General features: G+C 47.3%; 1 protein-coding gene across 1 annotated transcript in view; it reads right to left on the bottom strand.

The window, feature by feature from the left end:
- Nucleotides 1-12,395, bottom strand: part of LOC118377112 (immunoglobulin superfamily member 3-like) — a 172,428-nt gene that overhangs the window by 33,882 nt on the left and 126,151 nt on the right. The gene's annotated exons all lie outside the window — the stretch shown is intronic.

Below are 12,395 nucleotides of genomic sequence, written 5' to 3' on the forward strand. Positions count from 1 at the left end.
TGTTTGTATTACATTTTACAGAGACAAAAAGAAAACGCATCTAATATTCCTTCTGTCATTGTGTGCCGTGAGCCCTGTGTGTGTGTCTGTGTGCGTATGTCTGTCTGTGTGAACGCTAATAAAGAAGTGTGTTCCGATATAAGATAATTACACTCTTGCACAGGGACAGAATCCAGGAGTGTGTGTCTGATGGAAATCTCCTGCATGCAGCCTCTAGTCTAGGGGCTAATCTGAGTCAAAGTGTTCAAGGCATCGGAGCTCCCAGAGAAAGAACAAGAGAGAACAGACTCTGCCTCCTCGTACAGCAGCAAAGCTCTTCATGTTCCAGGAGAAGAAGACCAGAGCACACCAGCCACATGGGCTGAGGTTGGGGCTCTGCAGGGAGATGGTTTGGAGCTGAGAATGGTGCTGGGTTATGCCGGTCCAAAGCCCTGGAGCCGCACATATTCCAGAGGCACCGTCCCATCACAGGGAGAGAGCTGCAAACTGTATGTATGAATGCAGAGTATGTATGTGAGTAGCATTATGCAGACTCATATGCAGATGGAGATGCGCACACACACGGTAATGGTGAGGAAGCTCATACATATTGAACAGGCCAGTGGGTCGGTGTACAGGCACATCTGGAAGCATGATTTAAACTTTCTTAATAATGTATTAGGTCAGATGCTGTGTGATGCTCTCACACGTCATTACTCCAGCTCTCCTGTTCCGCTCGTTTCTGCTTCTTTGGGAGAGAAAGTGGAAATGGCAAATGCCAGCCACTCATTTAGCCAGGAGTGGTTAACATTTAGGAAAACAGAGAGGGGAAAACAGGGACGGCCTACATTCTGACAGATGAATCACAGCTCTAAACGGAGCCCTGTGACGTGTAAGTGTGTCTATGTGTGTCCACGTGTCTGTGCGTGTCAGGACTAGTTAAGGAGGAAAACAGAATTTGACTGAAAAAATAGAAATAAAGGATGGAATATGGAATATGGAGGAGCCAATAGGGGAGCTGGATTAGTCCACCTCACAGCCAATTAAACACTCCCGTTAAACACTCTCCATCGTAACTGATCACTTCGCCATGGTAACTCATGACATTGTCAAGGTAAATGATCATATCATCACGGTAACTGATAGTTTTACCAAGGTAAATGATCATATCATCACTGTAACTGATAGTTTTACCAAGGTAAATGATCATATCATCACGGTAACTGATAGCTTTACCAAGGTAAATGATCATATCATCACGGTAACTGATAGCTTTACCAAGGTAAATGATCATATCATCACTGTAACTGATAGCTTTACCAAGGTAAATGATCATATCATCACGGTAACTGATAGTTTTACCAAGGTAAATGATCATATCATCACTGTAACTGATAGCTTTACCAAGGTAAATGATCATATCATCACTGTAACTGATAGCTTTGCCAAGGTAAATCATCATATCATCACGGTAACTGATAGCTTTACCAAGGTAAATGATCATATCATCACGGTAACTGATAGCTTTACCAAGGTAAATGATCATATCATCACGGTAACTCATGACATTGTCAAGGTAAATTATCATATCATCACTGTAACTGATAGTTTTACCAAGGTAAATGATCATATCATCACTGTAACTCATGACATTGTCAAGGTAAATGATCATATCATCACTGTAACTGATAGTTTTACCAAGGTAAATGATCATATCATCACTGTAACTGATAGTTTTACCAAGGTAAATGATCATATCATCACGGTAACTGATAGTTTTACCAAGGTAAATGATCATATCATCACTGTAACTGATAGTTTTACCAAGGTAAATGATCATATCATCACGGTAACTGATAGTTTTACCAAGGTAAATGATCATATCATCACTGTAACTGATAGTTTTACCAAGGTAAATGATCATATCATCACGGTAACTGATAGTTTTACCAAGGTAAATGATCATATCATCACTGTAACTGATAGTTTTACCAAGGTAAATTATCATATCATCACTGTAACTGATAGTTTTACCAAGGTAAATTATCATATCATCACGGTAACTGATAGCTTTACCAAGGTAAATGATCATATCATCACGGTAACTGATAGTTTTACCAAGGTAAATTATCATATCATCACGGTAACTGATAGTTTTACCAAGGTAAATGATCATATCATCACGGTAACTGATAGTTTTACCAAGGTAAATGATCATATCATCACGGTAACTGATAGTTTTACCAAGGTAAATGATCATATCATCACGGTAACTGATAGCTTTACCAAGGTAAATGATCATATCATCACGGTAACTGATAGCTTTACCAAGGTAAATGATCATATCATCACGGTAACTGATAGTTTTACCAAGGTAAATTATCATATCATCACGGTAACTGATAGTTTTACCAAGGTAAATTATCATATCATCACGGTAACTGATAGTTTTACCAAGGTAAATTATCATATCATCACGGTAACTGATAGTTTTACCAAGGTAAATTATCATATCATCACGGTAACTGATAGCTTTACCAAGGTAAATGATCATATCATCACGGTAACTGATAGCTTTACCAAGGTAAATGATCATATCATCACAGTAACTGATAGTTTTACCAAGGTAAATGATCATATCATCACGGTAACTGATAGTTTTACCAAGGTAAATGATCACGTCATCATGGAGTTGGTGCGGAGCTAGAGAAGATAGCTCCATGGTTTTCTCTATTGTACTGTACAGCACTCAAAATGTGTGTGTGTGTCTGTGTGTGCGTGTGTGTCGTTGGTTCCCTTCACTAGCGGTAAACAAAGTAAAGTGCACATCAGGGAAACTAAACAAGCGTTCAGGATGATAAGTCGATTGCCAAATCACTCCTGAATGGTCTGGTGAGTGTTTCTTCAGCTGGAGTGGCTGAGGCCAGAGAGTCAGCCAGCCAGTTGAGCAGAACAATGTCTGTGTCCCTGTGCTGCTGTGTGTGTGAGTGAAAGTGTGTGAGGGAGTGAGCCAGTCTAGTAGTGGTAGATAGTAGTGGTAGAACCCCACACAGCCAGTCTCAGTGATAGTAGTGGTAGAACCCCACACAGCCAGTCTCAGTGATAGTAGTGGTAGAACCCCACACAGCCAGTCTCAGTGATAGTAGTGGTAGAACCGCACACAGCCAGTCTCAGTGATAGTAGTGGTAGAACCCCACACAGCCAGTCTCAGTGATAGTAAAGTGATGGAACCCCACACAGCCAGTCTCAGTGATAGTAAAGTGATGGAACCCCACACAGCCAGTCTCAGTGGTAGAACCCCACACAGCCAGTCTCAGTGATAGTAAAGTGATGGAACCCCACACAGCCAGTCTCAGTGATAGTAAAGTGCTGGAACCCACACAGCCAGTCTCAGTGATAGTAAAGTGATGGAACCCCACACAGCCAGTCTCAGTGATAGTAAAGTGATGGAACCCCACACAGCCAGTCTCAGTGATAGTAAAGTGATGGAACCCCACACAGCCAGTCTCAGTGATAGTAAAGTGATGGAACCCCACACAGCCAGTCTCAGTGATAGTATAGTGCTGGAACCCCACACAGCCAGTCTCAGTGATAGTAAAGTGACGGAACCCCACACAGCCAGTCTCAGTGATAGTAAAGTGATGGAACCCCACACAGCCAGTCTCAGTGGTAGAACCCCACACAGCCAGTCTCAGTGATAGTAAAGTGATGGAACCCCACACAGCCAGTCTCAGTGGTAGATCCCCACACAGCCAGTCTCAGTGATAGTAAAGTGATGGAACCCCACACAGCCAGTCTCAGTGATAGTAAAGTGATGGAACCCCACACAGGCAGTCTCAGTAACTGTAAAGTGCTGGAACCCCACACAGCCAGTCTCAGTGATAGTAAAGTGATGGAACCCCACACAGCCAGTCTCAGTGATAGTAAAGTGATGGAACCCCACACAGCCAGTCTCAGTGGTAGAACCCCACACAGCCAGTCTCAGTGATAGTGAAGTGATGGAACCCCACACAGCCAGTCTCAGTGATAGTAAAGTGCTGGAACCCCACAGAGCCAGTCTCAGTGATAGTAAAGTGATGGAACCCCACACAGCCAGTCTCAGTGATAGTAAAGTGATGGAACCCCACACAGCCAGTCTCAGTGATAGTAAAGTGATGGAACCCCACACAGCCAGTCTCAGTGGTAGAACCCCACACAGCCAGTCTCAGTGATAGTGAAGTGATGGAACCCCACACAGCCAGTCTCAGTGATAGTAAAGTGCTGGAACCCCACACAGCCAGTCTCAGTGATAGTAAAGTGATGGAACCCCACACAGCCAGTCTCAGTGATAGTAAAGTGCTGTAACCCCACACAGCCAGTCTCAGTGATAGTAAAGTGATGGAACCCCACACAGCCAGTCTCAGTGATAGTAAAGTGATGGAACCCCACACAGCCAGTCTCAGTGATAGTAAAGTGATGGAACCCCACACAGCCAGTCTCAGTGATAGTAAAGTGCTGGAACCCCACACAGCCAGTCTCAGTGATAGTAAAGTGCTGTAACCCCACACAGCCAGTCTCAGTGATAGTAAAGTGATGGAACCCCACACAGCCAGTCTCAGTGATAGTAAAGTGATGGAACCCCACACCGCCAGTCTCAGTGATAGTAAAGTGCTGGAACCCCACACAGCCAGTCTCAGTGATAGTAAAGTTATGGAACCCCACACAGCCAGTCTCAGTGATAGTAAAGTGATGGAACCCCACACAGCCAGTCTCAGTGATAGTAAAGTGATGGAACCCCACACAGCCAGTCTCAGTGATAGTAAAGTGATGGAACCCCACACAGCCAGTCTCAGTGATAGTAAAGTGCTGGAATCCCACACAGCCAGTCTCAGTGATAGTAAAGTGATGGAACCCCACACAGCCAGTCTCAGTGATAGTAAAGTGATGGAACCCCACACAGCCAGTCTCAGTGGTAGAACCCCACACAGCCAGTCTCAGTGATAGTAAAGTGATGGAACCCCACACAGCCAGTCTCAGTGATAGTAAAGTGCTGGAACCCCACACAGCCAGTCTCAGTGATAGTAAAGTGATGGAACCCCACACAGCCAGTCTCAGTGATAGTAAAGTGATGGAACCCCACACAGCCAGTCTCAGTGATAGTAAAGTGATGGAACCCCACACAGCCAGTCTCAGTGATAGTAAAGTGATGGAACCCCACACAGCCAGTCTCAGTGATAGTAAAGTGCTGGAACCCCACACAGCCAGTCTCAGTGATAGTAAAGTGACGGAACCCCACACAGCCAGTCTCAGTGATAGTAAAGTGATGGAACCCCACACAGCCAGTCTCAGTGATAGTAAAGTGCTGGAACCCCACACAGCCAGTCTCAGTGATAGTAAAGTGATGGAACCCCACACAGCCAGTCTCAGTGATAGTAAAGTGATGGAACCCCACACAGCCAGTCTCAGTGATAGTAAAGTGATGGAACCCCACACAGCCAGTCTCAGTGATAGTATAGTGCTGGAACCCCACACAGCCAGTCTCAGTGATAGTAAAGTGACGGAACCCCACACAGCCAGTCTCAGTGATAGTAAAGTGATGGAACCCCACACAGCCAGTCTCAGTGGTAGAACCCCACACAGCCAGTCTCAGTGATAGTAAAGTGATGGAACCCCACACAGCCAGTCTCAGTGGTAGATCCCCACACAGCCAGTCTCAGTGATAGTAAAGTGATGGAACCCCACACAGCCAGTCTCAGTGATAGTAAAGTGATGGAACCCCACACAGGCAGTCTCAGTAACTGTAAAGTGCTGGAACCCCACACAGCCAGTCTCAGTGATAGTAAAGTGATGGAACCCCACACAGCCAGTCTCAGTGATAGTAAAGTGATGGAACCCCACACAGCCAGTCTCAGTGGTAGAACCCCACACAGCCAGTCTCAGTGATAGTGAAGTGATGGAACCCCACACAGCCAGTCTCAGTGATAGTAAAGTGCTGGAACCCCACAGAGCCAGTCTCAGTGATAGTAAAGTGATGGAACCCCACACAGCCAGTCTCAGTGATAGTAAAGTGATGGAACCCCACACAGCCAGTCTCAGTGATAGTAAAGTGATGGAACCCCACACAGCCAGTCTCAGTGGTAGAACCCCACACAGCCAGTCTCAGTGATAGTGAAGTGATGGAACCCCACACAGCCAGTCTCAGTGATAGTAAAGTGCTGGAACCCCACACAGCCAGTCTCAGTGATAGTAAAGTGATGGAACCCCACACAGCCAGTCTCAGTGATAGTAAAGTGCTGTAACCCCACACAGCCAGTCTCAGTGATAGTAAAGTGATGGAACCCCACACAGCCAGTCTCAGTGATAGTAAAGTGATGGAACCCCACACAGCCAGTCTCAGTGATAGTAAAGTGATGGAACCCCACACAGCCAGTCTCAGTGATAGTAAAGTGCTGGAACCCCACACAGCCAGTCTCAGTGATAGTAAAGTGCTGTAACCCCACACAGCCAGTCTCAGTGATAGTAAAGTGATGGAACCCCACACAGCCAGTCTCAGTGATAGTAAAGTGATGGAACCCCACACCGCCAGTCTCAGTGATAGTAAAGTGCTGGAACCCCACACAGCCAGTCTCAGTGATAGTAAAGTTATGGAACCCCACACAGCCAGTCTCAGTGATAGTAAAGTGATGGAACCCCACACAGCCAGTCTCAGTGATAGTAAAGTGATGGAACCCCACACAGCCAGTCTCAGTGATAGTAAAGTGATGGAACCCCACACAGCCAGTCTCAGTGATAGTAAAGTGCTGGAATCCCACACAGCCAGTCTCAGTGATAGTAAAGTGATGGAACCCCACACAGCCAGTCTCAGTGATAGTAAAGTGATGGAACCCCACACAGCCAGTCTCAGTGGTAGAACCCCACACAGCCAGTCTCAGTGATAGTAAAGTGATGGAACCCCACACAGCCAGTCTCAGTGATAGTAAAGTGCTGGAACCCCACACAGCCAGTCTCAGTGATAGTAAAGTGATGGAACCCCACACAGCCAGTCTCAGTGATAGTAAAGTGATGGAACCCCACACAGCCAGTCTCAGTGATAGTAAAGTGATGGAACCCCACACAGCCAGTCTCAGTGATAGTAAAGTGATGGAACCCCACACAGCCAGTCTCAGTGATAGTAAAGTGCTGGAACCCCACACAGCCAGTCTCAGTGATAGTAAAGTGACGGAACCCCACACAGCCAGTCTCAGTGATAGTAAAGTGATGGAACCCCACACAGCCAGTCTCAGTGATAGTAAAGTGCTGGAACCCCACACAGCCAGTCTCAGTGATAGTAAAGTGATGGAACCCCACACAGCCAGTCTCAGTGATAGTAAAGTGATGGAACCCCACACAGCCAGTCTCAGTGATAGTAAAGTGATGGAACCCCACACAGCCAGTCTCAGTGATAGTAAAGTGATGGAACCCCACACAGCCAGTCTCAGTGATAGTAAAGTGATGGAACCCCACACAGGCAGTCTCAGTAACTGTAAAGTGCTGGAACCCCACACAGCCAGTCTCAGTGATAGTAAAGTGATGGAACCCCACACAGCCAGTCTCAGTGGTAGAACCCCACACAGCCAGTCTCAGTAACTGTAAAGTGCTGGAACCCCACACAGCCAGTCTCAGTGATAGTAAAGTGATGGAACCCCACACAGCCAGTCTCAGTGATAGTAAAGTGATGGAACCCCACACAGCCAGTCTCAGTGGTAGAACCCCACACAGCCAGTCTCAGTGATAGTGAAGTGATGGAACCCCACACAGCCAGTCTCAGTGATAGTAAAGTGCTGGAACCCCACAGAGCCAGTCTCAGTGATAGTAAAGTGATGGAACCCCACACAGCCAGTCTCAGTGATAGTAAAGTGATGGAACCCCACACAGCCAGTCTCAGTGATAGTAAAGTGATGGAACCCCACACAGCCAGTCTCAGTGGTAGAACCCCACACAGCCAGTCTCAGTGATAGTGAAGTGATGGAACCCCACACAGCCAGTCTCAGTGATAGTAAAGTGCTGGAACCCCACACAGCCAGTCTCAGTGATAGTAAAGTGATGGAACCCCACACAGCCAGTCTCAGTGATAGTAAAGTGCTGTAACCCCACACAGCCAGTCTCAGTGATAGTAAAGTGATGGAACCCCACACAGCCAGTCTCAGTGATAGTAAAGTGATGGAACCCCACACAGCCAGTCTCAGTGATAGTAAAGTGATGGAACCCCACACAGCCAGTCTCAGTGATAGTAAAGTGCTGGAACCCCACACAGCCAGTCTCAGTGATAGTAAAGTGCTGTAACCCCACACAGCCAGTCTCAGTGATAGTAAAGTGATGGAACCCCACACAGCCAGTCTCAGTGATAGTAAAGTGATGGAACCCCACACCGCCAGTCTCAGTGATAGTAAAGTGCTGGAACCCCACACAGCCAGTCTCAGTGATAGTAAAGTTATGGAACCCCACACAGCCAGTCTCAGTGATAGTAAAGTGATGGAACCCCACACAGCCAGTCTCAGTGATAGTAAAGTGATGGAACCCCACACAGCCAGTCTCAGTGATAGTAAAGTGATGGAACCCCACACAGCCAGTCTCAGTGATAGTAAAGTGCTGGAATCCCACACAGCCAGTCTCAGTGATAGTAAAGTGATGGAACCCCACACAGCCAGTCTCAGTGATAGTAAAGTGATGGAACCCCACACAGCCAGTCTCAGTGGTAGAACCCCACACAGCCAGTCTCAGTGATAGTAAAGTGATGGAACCCCACACAGCCAGTCTCAGTGATAGTAAAGTGCTGGAACCCCACACAGCCAGTCTCAGTGATAGTAAAGTGATGGAACCCCACACAGCCAGTCTCAGTGATAGTAAAGTGATGGAACCCCACACAGCCAGTCTCAGTGATAGTAAAGTGATGGAACCCCACACAGCCAGTCTCAGTGATAGTAAAGTGATGGAACCCCACACAGCCAGTCTCAGTGATAGTAAAGTGCTGGAACCCCACACAGCCAGTCTCAGTGATAGTAAAGTGATGGAACCCCACACAGCCAGTCTCAGTGATAGTAAAGTGATGGAACCCCACACAGCCAGTCTCAGTGATAGTAAAGTGCTGGAACCCCACACAGCCAGTCTCAGTGATAGTAAAGTGATGGAACCCCACACAGCCAGTCTCAGTGATAGTAAAGTGATGGAACCCCACACAGCCAGTCTCAGTGATAGTAAAGTGATGGAACCCCACACAGCCAGTCTCAGTGATAGTAAAGTGATGGAACCCCACACAGCCAGTCTCAGTGATAGTAAAGTGATGGAACCCCACACAGGCAGTCTCAGTAACTGTAAAGTGCTGGAACCCCACACAGCCAGTCTCAGTGATAGTAAAGTGATGGAACCCCACACAGCCAGTCTCAGTGGTAGAACCCCACACAGCCAGTCTCAGTGATAGTAAAGTGCTGGAACCCCACACAGCCAGTCTCAGTGATAGTAAAGTGATGGAACCTCACACAGCCAGTCTCAGTGATAGTAAAGTGATGGAACCCCACACAGCCAGTCTCAGTGATAGTAAAGTGATGGAACCCCACACAGCCAGTCTCAGTGATAGTAAAGTGATGGAACCCCACACAGCCAGTCTCAGTGATAGTAAAGTGCTGGAACCCCACACAGCCAGTCTCAGTGATAGTAAAGTGATGGAACCCCACACAGCCAGTCTCAGTGATAGTAAAGTGATGGAACCCCACACAGCCAGTCTCAGTGGTAGAACCCCACACAGCCAGTCTCAGTGATAGTGAAGTGATGGAACCCCACACAGCCAGTCTCAGTGATAGTAAAGTGATGGAACCCCACACAGCCAGTCTAAGTGATAGTAAAGTGATGGAACCCCACACAGCCAGTCTCAGTGATAGTAAAGTGATGGAACCCCACACAGCCAGTCTCAGTGATAGTAAAGTGCTGGAACCCCACACAGCCAGTCTCAGTGATAGTAAAGTGATGGAACCCCACACAGCCAGTCTCAGTGATAGTAAAGTGATGGAACCCCACACAGCCAGTCTCAGTGGTAGAACCCCACACAGCCAGTCTCAGTGATAGTGAAGTGATGGAACCCCACACAGCCAGTCTCAGTGATAGTAAAGTGATGGAACCCCACACAGCCAGTCTAAGTGATAGTAAAGTGCTGGAACCCCACACAGCCAGTCTCAGTGATAGTAAAGTGATGGAACCCCACACAGCCAGTCTCAGTGATAGTAAAGTGATGGAACCCCACACAGCCAGTCTCAGTGATAGTAAAGTGCTGGAACCCCACACAGCCAGTCTCAGTGATAGTAAAGTGATGGAACCCCACACAGCCAGTCTCAGTGATAGTAAAGTGATGGAACCCCACACAGCCAGTCTCAGTGATAGTAAAGTGATGGAACCCCACACAGCCAGTCTCAGTGATAGTAAAATGATGGAACCCCACACAGCCAGTCTCAGTGATAGTAAAGTGATGGAACCCCACACAGCCAGTCTCAGTGATAGTAAAGTGACGGAACCCCACACAGCCAGTCTCAGTGATAGTAAATTGATGGAACCCCACACAGCCAGTCTCAGTGGTAGAACCCCACACAGCCAGTCTCAGTGATAGTAAAGTGATGGAACCCCACACTGCCAGTCTCAGTGGTAGAACCCCACACAGCCAGTCTCAGTGATAGTAAAGTGATGGAACCCCACACAGCCAGTCTCAGTGATAGTAAAGTGCTGGAACCCCACACAGCCAGTCTCAGTGATAGTAAAGTGATGGAACCCCACACAGCCAGTCTCAGTGATAGTAAAGTGATGGAACCCCACACAGCCAGTCTCAGTGATAGTAAAGTGATGGAACCCCACACAGCCATTCTCAGTGATAGTAAAGTGATGGAACCCCACACAGCCAGTCTCAGTGATAGTAAAGTGATGGAACCCCACACAGGCAGTCTCAGTAACTGTAAAGTGCTGGAACCCCACACAGCCAGTCTCAGTGATAGTAAAGTGATGGAACCCCACACAGCCAGTCTCAGTGGTAGAACCCCACACAGCCAGTCTCAGTGATAGTAAAGTGATGGAACCCCACACAGCCAGTCTCAGTGATAGTAAAGTGCTGGAACCCCACACAGCCAGTCTCAGTGATAGTAAAGTGATGGAACCCCACACAGCCAGTCTCAGTGATAGTAAAGTGATGGAACCCCACACAGCCAGTCTCAGTGATAGTAAAGTGATGGAACCCCACACAGCCAGTCTCAGTGGTAGAACCCCACACAGCCAGTCTCAGTGATAGTGAAGTGATGGAACCCCACACAGCCAGTCTCAGTGATAGTAAAGTGATGGAACCCCACACAGCCAGTCTCAGTGATAGTAAAGTGCTGGAACCCCACACAGCCAGTCTCAGTGATAGTAAAGTGATGGAACCCCACACAGCCAGTCTCAGTGATAGTAAAGTGATGGAACCCCACACAGCCAGTCTCAGTGATAGTAAAGTGCTGGAACCCCACACAGCCAGTCTCAGTGATAGTAAAGTGATGGAACCCCACACAGCCAGTCTCAGTGATAGTAAAGTGATGGAACCCCACACAGCCAGTCTCAGTGATAGTAAAGTGATGGAACCCCACACAGCCAGTCTCAGTGATAGTAAAGTGATGGAACCCCACACAGCCAGTCTCAGTGATAGTAAAGTGATGGAACCCACTACTGGCTTCACAGGCAGCATGAAAGAAACACCCCAGGTCCACGGTGAAAGGGTGTGTGTGTGTGTGTGTGTGTGTGTGTGTGTGTGTGTGTGTGTGTGTGTTTGAAAACAGAGAGCATCCCAGGGCATGCACACACTATAATGAGGAAGTGCACAAACACTCCTCAGCACAGAGTGACAGCAAGGTCAGAGTGCAAGTCTGAATGACTTCAGTTTCCTCACAGAGAGAATACATAAACAGCCTGGGAAGCCAACACAAGCACTGACATTAACTTCCTCACCACACAAACTCTGCCTCAACATTATCAGTGTGTTGTTCAGTGTGTGCGTGTGTGTGTGTGTGTGTGTGTGTGTGTGTGTGTGTGTGTGTGTGTGTGTGTGTGTGTGTGTGTGTGTGTGTGTGTGTGTGTGTGTGTGTGTGTGTGTGTGTGTGTGTGTGTGTGTGTGTGTGTGTGTGTGTGTGTGTGTGTGTGTGTGTGTGTGTGTGTGTGTGTGTGTAAAGGCCTATTATTACAACAGTGTGTGAGGCCACTGGGGGTATAGTTAGTGAATTGTTGATGAGGGAAAGAGTTCAAGAACATAGCTCTATGTCTTCCATCTCTTTTGTTCTATCTCAGTCCCCACCCATTTTCTTTGTCTCTCTAATCACTCTCTCTAGTGGGGGATATTAACGATCCATCGTTACTCTACTCTGCTCCATTAGGAGGTTCCGCCCTAGCCCAGTGCT

This window comes from Oncorhynchus keta, chromosome 34 (assembly GCF_023373465.1).
Source record: "Oncorhynchus keta strain PuntledgeMale-10-30-2019 chromosome 34, Oket_V2, whole genome shotgun sequence".
In the NCBI taxonomy this organism is placed as follows: Eukaryota; Metazoa; Chordata; class Actinopteri; order Salmoniformes; family Salmonidae; genus Oncorhynchus; species Oncorhynchus keta.